This window comes from Lissotriton vulgaris, chromosome 8 (assembly GCF_964263255.1).
Source record: "Lissotriton vulgaris chromosome 8, aLisVul1.2, whole genome shotgun sequence".
Classification (NCBI taxonomy): domain Eukaryota; kingdom Metazoa; phylum Chordata; class Amphibia; order Caudata; family Salamandridae; genus Lissotriton; species Lissotriton vulgaris.
Genome location: NC_141696.1, coordinates 500,337,219 through 500,355,470, shown reverse-complemented (window position 1 = coordinate 500,355,470; position 18,252 = coordinate 500,337,219).

The following is an 18,252-nucleotide window of genomic DNA, read 5'->3' as shown; positions in this document are numbered from 1 at the left end:
GCTGCGGGAGTGAAGCAGGAAAGTGAGGGTGGCCCACTAGGTCTCGTTCTGGGGGCTGTGGCGGTGCTAGGCCTGGCCGGGTGTGTTGACTCCCTCCCCCCCTCCCTGGTTGGCCCTGGAGGTGGCGTGATACGTCGGCCCACTGATGTTGGCACTGCGGGCGATGTGCATATCCCAGGACTAGTGCTGGAGCTGGGCCCCACTGAGACTGGCCTCCTTTGTGATCTGGCGGCCGGTGGAGAGCGATGCTACCCCGAGTTTCCATTAGGTTCTGGTCCGCAGTGATGACACGCTTGGTTCTCCGGTCAGGCTGAGTGATAAAGAGCACAACGCGATAGAAAGAGACGTGCCTGGACACCCCCCGCACTGCAACACCCTGGCTGTATCCTGGGGCCCCGCTGTTCCTACTCTTTGGGCTGCCGGCTACGATCATGCTGTGAGCAGTGAGCTCTCCCTGGAAGATTCCATCTGAGGTTGGCTGGCTGGCAACGTGACATGAATGGGCTCCTTCTTGTGACAGCTAAATTTCACCGACCAATTGGGGCACAGGCGTCGGTCTGCTGTGGGGCCTAGACTGCAGTGCATATTGTTTTGGTTTGGGGTTCGGCCCTCTGCATCATGGGTCTGAGTCATGTTGTTGGGCCCAGAAGGCCGTCAACTTACCCACACCCACACTGCTGTGGTCCCGACTGGGTGTGCCCCCACATCCACTCGCTATCTTGGGGACATGATTTGGCCGATTTGCGCCTGTCCATGTGGGCACTGACCGACTCATTGAGCCATGGGGCGGAAGGATCCCAAGCAGCGGATCATACATGTCACTGATAATACATCTGAGGACCCTACAGACATGACCGAAGAGGCACTGGGCAATGTAGATGTCAACGACCCTGCCTCGCTCACTGCTGCAATGGTTAGAGAGATGAGGGCTGGCTTCAAGGCTCTGGACTCTTAGCTGGTTCTTGTCTCTCTATCCTCCTCAGATTGATTCTCCGTCCATGCCTTTGATTGACTCGGGCTCAGATGGTTTTTGAAAATTTGGGATAAGTTCCATTTTCGAAAGAATCTCATTGAAAATGAGGAACTTTGCGTGCTGCACACACAAATGCAGTAAGTGAGTAGCTTCCTTATTACTTCGGAATGACCATTAGACCTACTTCACTTAGGTTGATTGTTACCTTTAATACCTTGGTGACCCTTCTCTCCTACCAACACATTACAATTTGGGGAGCCACAGAGCCCTTTTTCTCTACAACTGACCTGTAAGAATAACCTTCTCCCTCCGCTGCTACATTCATGGTAATAATACTTAACTTTGTCCAAAGTCCCAGAATTCTGGTCCCTTTTTAGCTACATGTCAGGCACTTATCTGCCGTCTCTCACTTTCCTTTTTAGGTGTTCCGAGCCCACTCCACCTCACACTTGTCCTGAGGAAGGCCCCGGTAGTAAGGTTCAAGATACCTACAAGTATAGGGGTCAAAACGTCGACTTTACAGCATCTGCCAATACAGAATCGACAGTGATAAATAAACTGCGATCTTATATATTATATGGCGAATATGTATATAAGTTGTGAACTTTGACTTTCTGGTAAATGATTAATATATACCAAAATTGTATGTGATATTTTTGTCATCATCACCAAACTTTCTCTCCCACCACTCACTATCTAACAACCTTCCTCCACTCCCCCCTTTTCCCTCCCCTGAACACCACACATTTTAATGTGATACCTAGTTAAGGTATTTGTCGCAAAATAGTTCATAGAAATGCATTTCCCAATGTGATTAAACAACATTGGTGATACATAGTTTTTCTCCTCTCATATTGTTTCATGACCTGTGTTTCAGTTTTTTTAAAGAATTTCTTTCCTCCCCTCCACTTGAAAGCCAGTAATACACTGGGATCATTATTATATATACCGTCAAGGCTCTGGATGGCAGATTCGATGCACTGGATAAGAGGCTGGCTGATATGGGCGTAAAGGTCCAAGCACATGACCGTCCGCTAGATGTCGTGGAGGCTAAAGTTTCACATGTGGAGGACGGAGCGGCGCAGTTGCAGAAACTACTAGAGAGGGTGGGAAGGATTTTGAAGGAAGTGGCGATAAAGAATTAATATTTAGAAGCCCGTAGCCGATGGAACAACGTACGCATTATTGGCGTGCCAGAGACTGCCACCACTGGCCGCATGGATGTCTTTGTGGAGCAACTACTATCCTTAAAGAAGGGCTTTGTGGTGGAAATTGGAATGGGCTCACAGGTCGTTGGGTCCCCGCCCCAAACCCGGGCAGCCTCCGAGACCCATCATTGCTAGACTGATGAATTTCAGAGACAGAGACACTGCCCTTCGAGCCGCCCGTGAATTGGGGAGGTCCAGTGGCAAGGGAGTAGGCTGTCATTTTTCCCAGACTTCACAGTCGTGGTACAAGACGCACCACGCAAGTTCAATGGCATGAAGGCCACATTAAAAAAACTGGGGCTTAGGTACGGTATGCTCTACCCGGCTGGACTGAAGGTGGATGTGGACGACTGAAGCACAGGAGTTTTGCACAAATATACGAACAATAACAACGGAGCGAGGGTGGCTGCGCGAGTGGTATCCCCCCCTCATAGTGGTTCGGAAGCTAGTATGGAGCTCTTCTCTAATCCTGGGACTGGCTGATTCATCCTTGTGTTTCGAGGTTTCTGTAATGTATTTTCCATTGTTTAATTTTTTCCAATTGTCATTATAGTATTCAGTATTGCCCGGCCGGCGTGGAGTTGCTACGCTTCATGGTGAACACCGAAGTATGTTTGCTGATTTTGCCAAGTTAACTGGGTTTATGTGCGACAACTGTATTACAATGTTTGTTAAAATCACACCCTCCTTTGGTCTGTGGGTTTGGGTTCTACCTCGCCAGAGACAGGATGAGGCTGAGTGGTGGGTGGTGAGGGGACATTTGCTGTTTATTCATGGTTTTTCAGGTATTGATACACAGGTCAATGGTACATGGCTTTGGGTTAGATTGAACGGCCACATGCTTGTTGTAATGCTCATAGACTGGCACAGTTAGGCTGGCAACCCGGTCCTTCCGGGCTATTTCTGATGTCCTAGAATGTCAGAGGGTTGATTAACACTCGGAAGAGAAGGCAGGTTCTCAATTATATTGCTATACATAACATCAACATAGTTTGCCTGCAGGAGACGCACTTGTCCAAGTCCGATGCGCCACCTATGGCTGCGGGCTGGGGGTCCCATAGGTATCCTTCCAATTACAGCCGTTATGCGAGAGGTGTGGCCATATTTACTCATAAAAGGGTTCCTTTCTCTCTGAACAGGGTTATAGCTGATGGGAAGAGCCGCCTTTTGATAGTTACCGGCTCTCTGATGGGTCACAATGTGGCTCTGGTGGGCCTGTATGGTCCCAACGTAGACTCGCCTGAATTCTTCCATGCGTTGCAGGTGCACCTCCTGGCTCTGGATCCCTGCCTACTAATAATAGGGGGTGATTTTAATTTGTTGTTAGAACCCACTAGGGAAAGTACCTCCTCCTCTCCTGACATTAAGCACTGCTCACGCCTCGCCCTGCAAGACATCTGTAGGCAATTCTCACTTGTTGATGTTGAACGCACGCATCATTCGTCCCTCACTTCTTACACGCATTATTCTGGGTTCCACAACACCTGGACTAGAATAGACTACTGGTTGGTCTCACCGGGAATCGCTGGTTGGTTCAGTGATTTAGATACGATGCCACTGTCGTTTTCGGACCATTCTCCAGTTATACTTCGACTTAACATTCCGAGACCTAGGGGATATGAGAGACAATGGCGTTTTCCTGGGAAGGCACTCCAGGACCAGGTGTTTCTTGAGGAGGTACGGGAGGCCATTGAGGACTATTTTGAGATTAACACTGGGTCGGTGGATACATGGGTAGTACTCTGGGAGGGTTTTAAGGCTTATATTAGGGGGTTTGTATAGCTAAGAATGCAGGGGTCCTGAGAGATCTGCGATCCACTTTGAGCCGCATTGAGAAAGAAATTGCAGCCCTAGATTTGGAATTGCTAGAACGTGTGACAGAGGCCGGCGCGGCTCAATGGTTAGCTTTGCTAGTGGAGTTTCGGGAGGCTGCAGAGCGGGAACTTTTATACCTCAGTAAACAGCATGTAGCCAGGAGGTATAGTGAGGGCGAATGGCCCGGTAAGATTTTGGCACACACGCTCCGCCCTCCGCACAGTAAAGCCTATATCACTGAAATCAGAGTCCCGATGACCAGGTGTTACACTCCACTTCGGAAATATGCGACACTTTCCTGTCTCACTTTAAATCCCTGTACACCTCTAGAATTACTGCGGACCTCCATGAACAAGGAGAGTATCTAGCGGAAATTGCTCTGGTTTATCTTGAAAGACATATGCAGGTTTCCTTGCCATTCCCATATCCCAGGAAAGAGTGGGGGAGGCGATTGATGCGCTTAGGGGTTCCTCTGCGCCCGGCCTTGATGGGTTCTCCGTGGATTTTTACAAAGCATATAAAGATATATTGGTTCCGCGGACGATAGAGGTGTATGCGGAGGCACTTGAAGTTGGAATCCTTCCGCCAACTTTTAGAGAGGCTGTCATTATCCTTCTCCCCAAGTCTGGCTAGGACCCTTCGCTCTGTGGCTCTTACCGGCCCTTGTCCCTGCTAAATCTTGATTATAAAATATTGGCCAAAGTGATCGCTATCCGGCTGTCTTTATTGATGGAATACAATGTTTCACCCGCTCAATCTGGTTTCGTCCCCCATTGGTCTACCTCGCTCAATCTGCGGACCTTGTTTACAGTACTCCTTTGGATAGACTCCAATATACCGACCGCTGCAGTGCTTCTGGACGCTGAGAAGGCATTTGACTCCCTTAAATGGCTCTTTATTATTTCGGTGATGCGCCATATGGGAATGCCTAAGTGTTTTGTATCTACTGCCGCCCTTCTGTACACGGAACCCACAGATGGACTACGCCTCACTGGTACAATCTCCCAATCTTTTTGCCTGTCCCGCGGTACGCATCAGGGCTGTCCCTTGTCCCCATTACTTTTCATTTTAGCGATGGACACTTTGGTGCAGCATTTTCAAGAGAAGCATTTGCACCACTGTCTGCAGTTTGGAATGGGCCCTCTTTTGGTGTCATTGTAGGCAGATGATACCGTTTTATATGTGCGGCACCCCCAACTTAACCTCAAACCCATTATCAGGGAAATTATTCCATTTGGCAGGTTCTCCGGTCTTAGTATTAACTGGCACAAGTCCGTGATTTTTCCGTTAACAAACAGCACAGCTGCATGGGAATGCGAATTTCTGTTGGAATGGTGCCATGACGCGGTCAAATATCTCGGGGTTTATGTACATTTAGATGCGGCTACCATCATCAGATTAAACTATGGCCATGCGATTAGCTCGTTGGAAACACAAGTTGTTCTAAAACAAAGAGGAGTCCCATTAGAAATAATTAAAACTGCTTCCGATACTCGAGGAAGGTGGGCAATAGCACAGATGCAATGTGATACTGTCAAACTGGTATTATGTGTAGTATATGGACCAAATATAGATAATCCCAAAGTATTTGAAGAGCTAAGTTTAGAACTACTCGAATGGGAAGGAGAAACTATTATTGCCGGAGACTTTAATTGTGTCATGGACTATAAAATAGATTCTACGGGGCCAAAACACTTCAAAAGAATGTATAAAGTTAGAGCAGCAATCCTAGAACTTGCAAGATTGAATAATATCAGAGATTTATGGCGGTCTAAACACCCTATGTTGGCAGGTTTTACTTACTATTCTGCGCCACATAGATCCTGCTCTAGAATTGATATGATATGGGCCTCTGATAAAATGTTAGACAATTGTGAAATTGAAATATGCCCTAAAGTAACATCTGATCACAACCCTTTGCTATTGGAAGTTATAATTAAAGATCAAAATATGAAAGAACCACGAAAGTTTACTTTCCCGAGACACTTACTTGTTGATCTAACATTTACCACATTAGTCAAAAAACATATACAGGAGTTCATCACAATAAATATCAATTCGGCCAGCATAAACACTGTATGGGATACTTGTAAGTGTAGCATTAGGGGTTTTGTCCAACAGTATGTATTCAGGCTTAATGCTGAAAACCGCAATAAAAATAAAAAATTGACATCAAAATTACTTGATTTGGAAGTACAACTGGCTGAGGCAACACTACACTCAAAAAATAATATAGAGAGGATTAGAGCAAAATTGGCGGAACTACAAGCAGGGCTAAAAAAAACTTTGAGAGAAAGATATATATCTAAACTACAAAAATATAAATTAGATCAATATGAAGGTGGCGATCGCATTGGGAAGATATTGGCCTATAAAACCGCGGATAGAAAAGCTAAAACCAAAATCAAGGAAATAACAGGATTAGACTCAATAACTTATGAACGAGAGGATCAAATATTAAATCAATTTGTCAAATTTTACCAACGACTCTATACACCAGAGGTTATACCACACAAAACAGAGATTTTACAATATCTTGATCAATACTTAACTCCACCGCAGGCTTTAAATCTTGAAGTACTCCAACACCTAAACTCTAACGTAACACTTGAGGAGATAAAATTAGCAATCGATCATTTACCCTTAGGGAAGGCGGTTGGAGAGGATAATATACCTGTGGAGTTTTACAAACTTTGCTCTCAAGAACTGCTGCCGTTACTACAAGAGGTGATTAATTCAATTATTCTTTCTAAGCAAGCACCTGCATCATGGAAAATTGCCAAAATTATCTTTTTTTTTAAAAAGGGAAAGCCCGAAAAAGAGTGTGGCTCGTATCGGCCCATATCTTTACTTAACTCTGACGTTAAAATCTTTGCCAAAATTTTAGCCAATCGATTAGCTCCCTATATGCCGGACATTGTCAACACCCAACAACATGGCTTTGTAGTGGGCAGAGATACCACCTTGCATGTCAACACTTCAATCACAGCTTTTGATGTTGCGGAAACCACCAACACCCCACTCGGTATGATAATGCTAGATGCGGAAAAAGCATTCGACCGAGTGGGGTGGGATTATCTGTGGGCAGTACTAAGTAAAATGGGTATCACTGGCTCCTACTTAGAATGGGTTAAGTCACTGTACGATGAACCACAGGCTATGATAAGCTATGGAGGCAAAGACTCAGCCATTTTTAAGATAGCAAGAGGTACAAGACAAGGTTGCCCCCTTTCCCCATTACTTTTTGCCCTGTCTTTAGAACTTTTTTAAATGCTCTAAACGACCAAACCAATATTGTACCAGCTTGTCATGGAGACATAGCTCTTAAACTAACCGCCTTTGCTGACGATATAGCAATTTATACACCCGACGTCAATAAAGCTATGCCAGAAATCATAAACGAAGCACAAAATTTTGGGAGAATTTCTGGGTATAAACTGAATGTGAACAAAACCCAAATCATACTTAACTACACCCCGGATACACAAATTTTTGACACATGTAAAGAAGCCGTTTATTTAGGCATCAAAATCACTGCCAAAGTGGGGGAAATTCTGAAAATAAACTACGAATCTTTTTTAAAAGAAACTACTGCTAGTCTTAAAAAATGGCATAAAATACCTCTCAGTCTGATAGGGAGACTTAATTTGATTAAGATGAAAATTCTACCCAAGTTGTTGTATCTGTGTAGAGCCATACCGCTGCAACCAAATAAACTTTTTTTTAGAAAATTAGACGGTATATGTAGTAGTTTTATATGGGGCTATAAAAAGGCACGAAGGGCGGTTAAATTCTTGACACTGCCAATTTCTAAAGGGGGACTTACTTTCCCAGACTTTAACCTTTATTTTTTAGCTACTTTTTTTTTACGAATAAGGAGTTTGTTAAAGAATACTCCTTCTTTATTCTTCCATCAGTATATGTTAGGCGCCGATTCGAACCAATTCCTACTACGAGTTCATGATCCAAATTACTTTAAGCGGGTCAAATTTAAGACTGCTAAACATGTTATAAAAATTTGGGACAAAATTTTACATACTAGTAACAGCACATTTTACAACGCCGAACTTAGACTATGGAATAATCCCGGTCTTCCGGGCATATTCTCGGATGGTTTGGCGAATCGCTGGATTAGACATGAAATAATTACACTAGGAGACCTTTATGGCACCAATGGTTTGACTGACTTCGAGAACCTAAAAATTACTAATGGGCTCACAGATGATATGCATTTTAGATATAGACAATTGAGAGATTTTTTTCATAACAAAATGAGAATAACGGAAGCTAAACACTCAGACATTCTTGAGTGTATTTACTCTGATAAAACAAAGTCGTTGATAAAACTGGGATACCAATGGTTAATTAAGGATAAGGGAGAAAATACAACTCAAATCGCAGCTAAATGGTCTCGCAGGCTAAATCTAAATATAAACTCGAATCAGATCAGAAACGCTTTAACCCACTTAAGTGATATAGTACATTCCTCTAACCTCAGAATGCAACTATATAGGACAATTACTGAGCTGTACTATACACCACAAAAAATATCCAGATGGGCCCAAGGAAACCCGATTTCAGATAAATCTATGTGTGCTAAATGTAACACAGTTGCGGCAGGAGTCGAACATATGTTATTTTCTTGTCCAGCATTTTCCATTTTTTGGAACAGTATATCCGACCATTGTAGAACTAATCAGATAACTATACCGGAGCTTACAGTACAATTGGTTTTATTAGACATCCAGGACACTAATAGCCCCAATAAGGATCTTATAACGATTTTGCTAGCATGCGCAAGACTAACCATAGCTAGGACATGGATATCTAAAGATCCCCCTAAGGCAGCGGATTGGCTCGCTTTGGTTCACGAAATCAGAACCATGGAACTTTCACTAGCCAAATTTAGAGGTCCAAAAGCCCTTATCAGAAAAGAAAAGATCTGGAAACACTTTTTTGAAGGGCAAGAAGGGGGGACAGGTCTCTAATACCTCTTTTTTTTCTCTTTTTCTTTTTATCTTCTTAAAGTTTTGTGTCAAAATGTACTTTTGTTTCTAAGCTTTGATATGTTCCCATACCTCTACTCTACTACTGTATTCTTTTATTTACGTTTAATTCTTAAAACGATATCAGTGGTACTTTATTGTTAAAAAATGAACTGCATTATGGAACAGAATTGTAATGGCTATTGTCTTATCTTGCAATAATAAAAACTACTTAAAAAAAAAAAAAAAAGGAAACACAAGTTGAGAGGTGGCTGCGTCTACCTTTGTCGATGGCAGGTAGAGTGGCCATTATCAAAATGGTAGTTCTCCCGAGATTTTTATATCTTTTTAACAACATTCTTATCCCTCTTACCCAGTCATTCTTTTTGCAGCTGTGCCAACTTCTTTTGCGATTGGTATGGTGGGCAAGAGACCACGGGTAAACTGGCAGACTCTTACACTGCCGTATGAGAGGGGTGGGTTTGGGGTCCAGGATATGTATTTATACTATTTGACGTTCGAAATGTGGGACATTGATAGAAGATTGCAAACGATACGTGCCAAGCAAAGTGAAAGTACCGGCAAGAGCAGGGCAGCGTTTGAAGTATAGCCGCGCACATCGAGTATGAGAAGGAGCACTCGAACCTAAGGGGATACTGAATAGTGCAGGTCGAGCGAGAACACTAACATCAGCGCGAGGCAATGTTCAAGGCACACATTGATTGAGCACTGGCTAGAGCGCAAACAGTACTTGAAGTTAAAGCTGCGCATAGTGTATTTGAGACGGAATGCTCGAAGCCCGGCAAGAGTACAAGGTAGCACCTGGAAGCAAAGCCACGCACAGTGATTTTAAAACGATATGCTCGAACCCCATGTAAGATAGAACAGACTATTAAAGGAACACACATGTGAGTTAAATTTAACTGATCCATACGCATTGGTCCTTCCACAGTAATCCACAAAGAAAATACTGCCAGACAAGAACAAGAGTCTAATCCAGATCCCCTCAAGGAAGATCTACAGAAGATACCTAGGGTAGGTAGAAATGCACTCCAAAGTATTAAAATGTATACATACATGACCCCTGCCTAAATAACATCCACAATACAAAAAATGTAATAAACATTTCTTACCACACAGGTGAGAACAGACCAAAATACCCAGCGATAACATCCAGGCGGGTATGTACAACTTAAAGGCAAACATCGAAAGTTGATGTAAGGTACTCCTTGAATTGCAAATGCCCATCACTAAAACAAATATATATATTGTTAATTCCATAGATTGGAAGATTGTCCTACAAACATTGTAATCACAGCCATGAGGAAGACCTTGATAAAGTATACGTGCAGGTCCCACCACGACAAGGTCGAAACGCGTCGGCGATATATATGAACTATAAAGCAAAAAAATGTTTTGTTAAAAGTAAGATAGTGTGTACTACTTACACGGTATACAAAAGAAATATATGTTGTGCCATAAAAGTGAAAAAAACAAAGGGAAAGACATATTGCTTTGATCATATGAGATAGGACCAACACCAGTAAGTGTGGACAAAATCAAGAAAAAGTCATATCTTGTCAGTTTAAAATCAAGTAGGACACTATGTATAGCCAGAGGTGTTCTTGTAAATATACAGCATTACAATATGAAAGTTTATGTATAGGAATGTTTTATGTATAGGAATGTACAGTGAGAACATTGTAAATATTGTAAATGAAACATATGTAAAGTAAAAAGGAAGATTGGAAATGTGATATATAAAAAACAGTAAAGAAAAGTTAAATAATTGAATATATACAGAGTCAATAAAAGGGACTACTGTTATAAAAAGATTTTTGTGATCGATGGTGTCAGGGGTAATTGTGTTTGGAGATATATTTATACTATTTGACGGCACAGTGTTGCTATTCCTATTCATTGTACCACCCAGATGCTCGAATCCCTTATTTGAAGCCAGAGGCGGATCTGGTACTTCCGCAGAAACTGTCAACAGTTTTACCTAAGGGGGTCCCGAGGGACCCGCGGGATATTCAGATGGTATCCACCACTAGCTGGGCCTGGGTGAAACTACGTCGATTATTGGGGTTAGACCTATTATATTCGCCGGCATTCCCACTCCCAAATCCCCCATTGCTCCCCATCACAGGTGAAACATTACTGCAACGCACATTGGCGAAATGTCAAATTCATACGATAGGTGACCACTTCCCCGAAACCATGTATTCCTCGTGTCGGAAGAGACGCGGTTCCAAGATTGCTCCTTTATGGATGTCTTTGTGTTGAGACGTATGCATTCCATGTTACGGGCTGCCTTCCCCACATTTCCTGTTGCACCCGAACCGTCCTCTCCGCTAACGTTAATAATCCAAAATGTATAAACGGTGTATCATGGATCGCCCTTTTTCTGATGTTAGAATTCGCACAGCATCGAAACAGGATTTGGGCCGCCCTATTACTGATGACCAATGGGAGCAATGCTGCAGGGTCACAAGGGAAGTGTCCCTGAACAGTAGGCATAAACTGCTACATTTTAAATTTCTTCGTAGGATGTACCACACCCCAGCTTGATCCCACAAGATAGACCCTTCCAGGCCACACCAGTGCCAGAAATGCTCTGCTCCACATGCAGACTTTGTGCATCTATCCTGGACCTGCCCAAATTTACAACACTACTGGGTACAGATGCACGCCACACTGGAAGACATGCTTTCTTTGACCCTGGTCCCTACACCGGAAATTGCACTGTTGGGCAATATGGTTAATTTCCCCAAGAAGGTCAGAAGGTCCGCAACACTCAGATTCCTGTTGGCCAAGCCAGAGGTGGCATTACTGTAGGGCAGGAAGAAAGCACCTACATTGCAGGCATGGCTTCGCAGTTTGGCGTACTGTAATGTGAACTGCGAGGAGTATGCGACCCGCCCCTGCTTCTCGCAACCTATAGATATATGGGGACCATAAAGAGCGTATATTATCAAAAAACGCAGTGAATCTGACGTGCAGGTTGAAAACGGAATTGTTACTGAAGGGATAGGTTAGGAGAGACATTACAAATTGCCTTTTTATGTTGTGGTTTTTCTTATGTTTCTATGCATGTATGCCAATACAGTTCGGGGTGGGGTTTTAGGGCTGGGAAATGGTGCAGCAGCGGAGATGCCCTGGAGTGTGGAGACTGGACTGTGACAGATGGTGTGATATAACTGCAGGCTATTTAGTAGTGTAGCTTGACCTGCATCCCTGTTCATTTTTACTGTTGCCATGGGTTCTGACATGTAACATATATTGCATCATAATTGTATGAGAAAGCACCTTAACAATGTATCGCTGTGATCATTGCTTTTTGCTATGTATGTATAAAACTGAAAAAGAAAGATTTTTTAAAAAAAAAGGTTCTGAATAATATTTTCATTGTAATCATTGCTTTATTAAAGTTAGCTGAGGTCAGCCTATCAAGCTCTTGTACCACCTGCATCCCAAGGTGCCTTATTTCACACTTTACTAGGGAGCTTTTGCACAAAGTATTTCAAACCATGATTTCTGGTTTTACGGAATTCACTAAATACCAGGATACTTCCTCACATATCTTGATAATCTGATGTATACTTAGATAAGAATCACTCAAGTTATGTGTACTAACCATCAAATCGTCCACATATACTGCAACCTTCCTTTCCCAAATGTTACATGCAAAGGATGTGATACCTGTCTCCCTCAACCTTTGTGCCAATGGCTCAATGTATAGGTTAAATAAAAGAGGTGACAACAGAGATCCCTGCCTTTTTCCTCTTCACATTTTGATCTGCCCAGTCAACCTGTTATTTATAGCAATTTTACCACAGGTTCTCTATATACTGGATAACCTTACAGAACTCCTTGGCGAGGTCATTGTGCGTGAGTCCTAGATTTAGATAAGACCAGCCCACCATATCAAACACCTTAGCAGCGTCAAACATTAAATCTCCTAGTGGGAGTTCTTAAGCTGATGCCATATGCACTGAACTAACAAGCTAGTGTGCCTACTCATGCAGCTCCCGCCCTCTGATTAAACCCTTTTGGTCCTCATGAACTAAACCCCCAATCACTTGTCCAATCTCTTTGCTAAGATCTGTGCAAAAATCTTATAATCACAGTGCAGCAGTGAGATCAGTCTATTGATTCATGCAATTTCGGGTCCTTATTTGGCTTCAAGATCAAGCTAATAATGGCTTCATCACATGAAGGCGGATGAGTGCTACCATTTGAGAAAACTCCTGTACCAATCCAGTATACACTGGAAGTATTTATCCTCTAGGCGGCAATGTACAGTTCAATTGACAAACCAGAATGGCCTGGGGCTCTACTCTTTTTTCTTCCTTCATTACTCCTTTTTTTCCCTCTAGACCTATCTCCTGGTTCAGGGCAGCTTTCAGCTCCATTTCCATGTTTGGTAGTGGGTCCTCCTTTAACCCTTCATCTATTTGAACTTCCATCACCTACACCTCCTCAGTATAAAGATTTTGATAAAAGTAAAAGGAGATGAAGGCCTCTTCTATGTGTTTATCATCTGCCCAACACTCCCAAGTCCTCCTATCTATTATCCTCCTGATTGGGTTCTTTTTAATGTTCACCTTGGTTTTCCAGGCCAAAAGCTTCCCACAAACCTCATCATGCTCAAAATGAGCCAGCTTGCTCACTTCCCATTTCCTGTGGCAGGTCTCCTCCAAATAGCCTGCTAACTCCTCACTAGCATCCTGCAGTCTACTGCCTAGTGTGACCCGCTCCTGTACCTCCTCCAGAGACTACCGTATGCAGACTGAAGTCTAGAGATTTTTCCCTGAAGGTCCCTCAAGGTCTCACAATCCTATACTAATGCTGCTAGACTAATGATTCTATCCCTTATGAGCCCCTTATAGGAATCCCAGACTATGCAGAGGTGGACCCATCCCTCATGTGTCTCAGAACACCATTCTGTGTCAGCTCTCAACTGATCAACTACTGTCTTCTCTAACAACAGTTTTCTATTCAATGTTCATCTTGGGTGGTCTATCACTTTACACAGGGATGCCTCGACCATAACCGCAGAATGATCGGAATAATGCTCTGGTAGATGAATCACCCTCTTCACCTAGTTAGAAATCTCAACGTCGACTGAGAAAAAGTAAATACTTGCAGAATGACAATATTTCTTATTTTGGAAAGTGAATTTGTGAGCCCTACATGCTTTCATCCTCTACGCATCACACAGCTCCATGGCTTTTATCATAAGCCTTAACTGTGCCTGCATCTTTGGGGAGTTAGCTGTTAACCTTACAATGGATTTGTCTAGTGTAGGATCTAGCAATACATTAAGTCCCCCCTATAACTATCAGTGCAGTGATATCCAATAATTGCTGGTACAGAGCCAGCAAGGGACTGGTATCATCTATTTTTGGACCGTAGAATCCAACCATTTCATACCATGATCCCTAAATCCATATCTTAGCTATTAGCCATCTCCCACCACTATCTGCCATATGTTCCCTCATATAGATCTGGACAGAGCTCTTAATCAATATCAATAGCCACCCCCTTCATATAACAAATCTGATCTGTTCACAGAAACTCCTTGAACCATTTCTGCACCCTGAACAAATTGACACACTCCCTTTTGGGAAGGAGTGTCTCCCGCGGTATTGTTATCTGGGCAACTGACTGTCTTAAATACTGGTGTGCTCCTCAATGTCAGCCTTTCCTCCTAGTTCCCCCGTTTCTCATCTTGATATTCACCAGATAAGGACACACAGATTAAAAACAATATATTCTCCCTCATGCTCCCCACACTATGCCCAACAAACCTCTCAACCAAACCCAGCACTCATCTGTTCAGGTCAACCTTACCTTTTATGTCAGCCAAAGCGTCCCCAAGGCTTGTGTCCTTTGCATAAGCATGTCTATTTTCTCTTCCAACATTTCACAGGCACTTTGGGTGTACTTCTGGTTTTGTTTACAGAAAAAGGGCACATTTTGACCTGTTTTCTTCCATTAGAATGCCCAGTAACCCTCTCAACCTTGGTTTGAGCTGTAAGAGGTTGAGAAACATTACCCAGCTACATCTCATGATTGGTTGGAGCTCAATTTGCTCCTCACTCCTGATCTAACTCTGCACTCTTCCCTGCCACAGCCTGAAGCCTACTCCCCACAAATGTGCCAGCCACAGAGTCGCTTGCACCACTCCTGATGTTCACTGATCCTGTTACCCTACCTCCATAATGTTGTAACTTGACTGTATACTGCCTTCAAACTCTTCCTGTTCCTGCAAGGATACCCCCTCCTTAAGCCGTACTTTTGCAGACTGCACTCTGAAATAAGGCATCAGCGAGGGAGTTATTTTATGCTTGCTTTTGTGTTTTTTCTGCTCTTTGACACGGAAGCTGACTTCTCCCTGCTACATCCAAAGGAGTGAACAAACAGGGCTGAGGTAGAGGTAGATGTAGAGGTTGGGGCAGCTGTTGCAGTAGTGTTAGTAATGGAGGAAATAGTAACTCTGCTTCCCCCCCATACATTGTAAAACTCCCTAAAGGCATGTCCTCCTTCACTCTTGTATTTCTTAAGGGGTATCTGCCTTAACAATACTCGTTTTTTTCCTTTACAGTTTGCACTGACCTCTTTCCTCTCCTCTTTCACATCTTAAACAAGGATGTCCACTGGGCTTTCTCGCTGCCACCTCCTGTGCCAGCTTTACCTCTACCGGCATACGCTCTCCGACTCCTTCATCCATAGACTAGGGCTGCAATGCCTGACTGGCCAATACAGCAGTAGGCAGCTGCCAACCTGTGCTGATGCTGCTTGGGACTCTCTGGAGCAAAATCCAGGCTGAGGCCTGGCGGACTCTGCCAAGTCCTACCGATGCTTCCCTCCAGATGACTCCACCTTTGCACACTAACAAAGGAATCCTTGGCCCAAACCCTGCCATGCCCCACCAAATAGCAGACAAAAAGAGCCTCTTCTTTCTCCTCTCCCCCTACCGAAGACCCATATGAATTCAGTCTTCGACAATTTTTGGCAACCCAGAGCACCAAGGGATAGCTCCTGACGGGCACATCTAGCTGGCCGACATGTTCCCCCAGTGATAAGCCTTGTAGATGCCTTTCCTATTTATCCTTAAGCGGAAAGGTTCTAATCTAAAATGCAGAGAGCAATGCAGTTCTAATCTACCCATTTACATTCTAAACCAATTTAGATTCCACCAGTGTCAAATGTCACTACTGTCCCTGAGATGGCCCAAACTTAAACAGTAAGAAACAGACCCCATGGAGGGCAAGAGGTTTCAGGGTGATCATGTTTGCTGAAATAGGGTGTTAGGGATGAGGTGTCCCAGTTTAAGGGTTTCCTAGCTACCATACACTTCCTGAGATCCAGCATCCTAGCCAGTATGGTTCCAAGCAGATGGAACCCACTCAAGTGACTACAGATCCATCTCTCATGTGCAGAAATTACTATTTTGCCAAAAGAGGGGAGAGAAAATTATGTACAACCAGTGAAATGCCATATAAACACGAGTGAGCTCTGGCATTCTGTCCCAAACTGTGTAAGCAATTTGCTCCCTCACAACAAGGGTGAAGGGTCAAGTGGTTTACAGTATATCTCACAGAAAAGAGAAGCTAATACAGGGTCCAAGACCTCCTGACCTCCATTAGATACCACTGTTCCCACTGTCACTTTCGAACCCTAGGTTATTTTTCTTATTCCTCTAGTACTGGTTCTTTTATAACTACCATTATTGTTCCTTTGCGTCTTCAGATACACTAATCATTGTTTACCTCTTTTTCACTCTTTATTGTTTTGAGTGTCCCTTCAAATTCAATTTCCCATTTGTATGAGTCAATCTCCCTTATTTCATTGCCAATATCATTTGACTGAAGAGATTTAGTTAGTCCCCTTACTCATCTCCAGTGAATTTTCCTGCACCCACTTTCCTCCTAATAGCAGCTATGATATTCACTCAGAGGCCAAATTTTTAGTATGTCTTATGTTTTAATCATTTAAACATTTTTTTAAAGATGTATCTTGTGGAGGAGCTACGCGGGCATCCAAGATGGTCCCGTGAGCAGAGGACTCCCGAGACCCGCGCCGCCCTCTTACAATTATCCTTCTACTATCCTGAATATTTTTATGGGCCTTTTGAAGTGCTACTTTTGCTGATCCTGATACACTTTCCAGAGCTGAGATCGGACTTCGGGAACCATTTCTACATCGTCTTCAACTTTCTGGCCTACCCCCGGACGGGACCGGGGTCTCTGCTGCTCTGGCTGGCCGAGACGCAATTCAACAACAGCGGTCAAAGGACATCCTCTCCACCGGTGTCATTGTCACTTTCAGTTTCGGTTTCCCTTCTACCTCCTAATTGACTGTTCTGAAAGTACTCCTTACTTCGGACCGCGGTGGCCTGACCCGCTGTGCATTCCGGCCATATCCCAGGTCTCACAGTCTACGATTTTGGACGGAAACTCTGCTTTGGCGACCTAAAGATAACTGCCATTTACACCAGGTCCAGAGGGGCCCTTCGGGGCGCGGCTTCCAACATGGCGACTAAACCTGAAACTGAGAAGCGCAAGACGAAGGTGCCGACCCGTGGGGGTTCCGTTCAAACTAACGTTATGGATCGATATACACAACCGAAAGGTTCCCCCAGTGCTGCTGGCCGTAGTCTTGAGGACCCGAAGACGGACCTGGCGGCGACATCGGAGGTCTCCCTCCAGGATCTAATGCGCGCCATCGCTGGGATCAAGACTGATATGGGGCTACAATATGAGGCCATTGTCTCAAAGATCGACACAGTGGCCGTTGATGTTACCCTCATTAGAGCGGACTTGGCTAAGACCAATGAGAGGGTCAAAGCCTTGGACCTTAAGGCCTCCAGTCTTGTTACTGATATGGCGGACGCGCAGTCGGAGATTGGCAACCTGCGGTCATCGCATGATCTGATGGCCAGACGTCTGGACGAGTACGAAAATAGGCCCCGACGTAACAACATTCGCTTAGTCGGGGTACCTGAGAACAGTGGTGACACTACCGTTGACCTACTAGTGGAGGATTTAATCGTAACTCATCTCGCTCCCACCGGACTTAGTAAGTTCTTTGCGGTCGAGCGTGCGTACCGTTTCCCGGGTGGACAGACCAAGCCGGGGGCTCCCCCGAGGCCTATTATCGCTAGGCTTTTCCACTTTCGGGATAGGGACGCTATCCTCCAAGCTTCTCATAGGCATGGCCCACTGAAGTATGAGAACAGTTCAATTTCCATATATCCTGATTT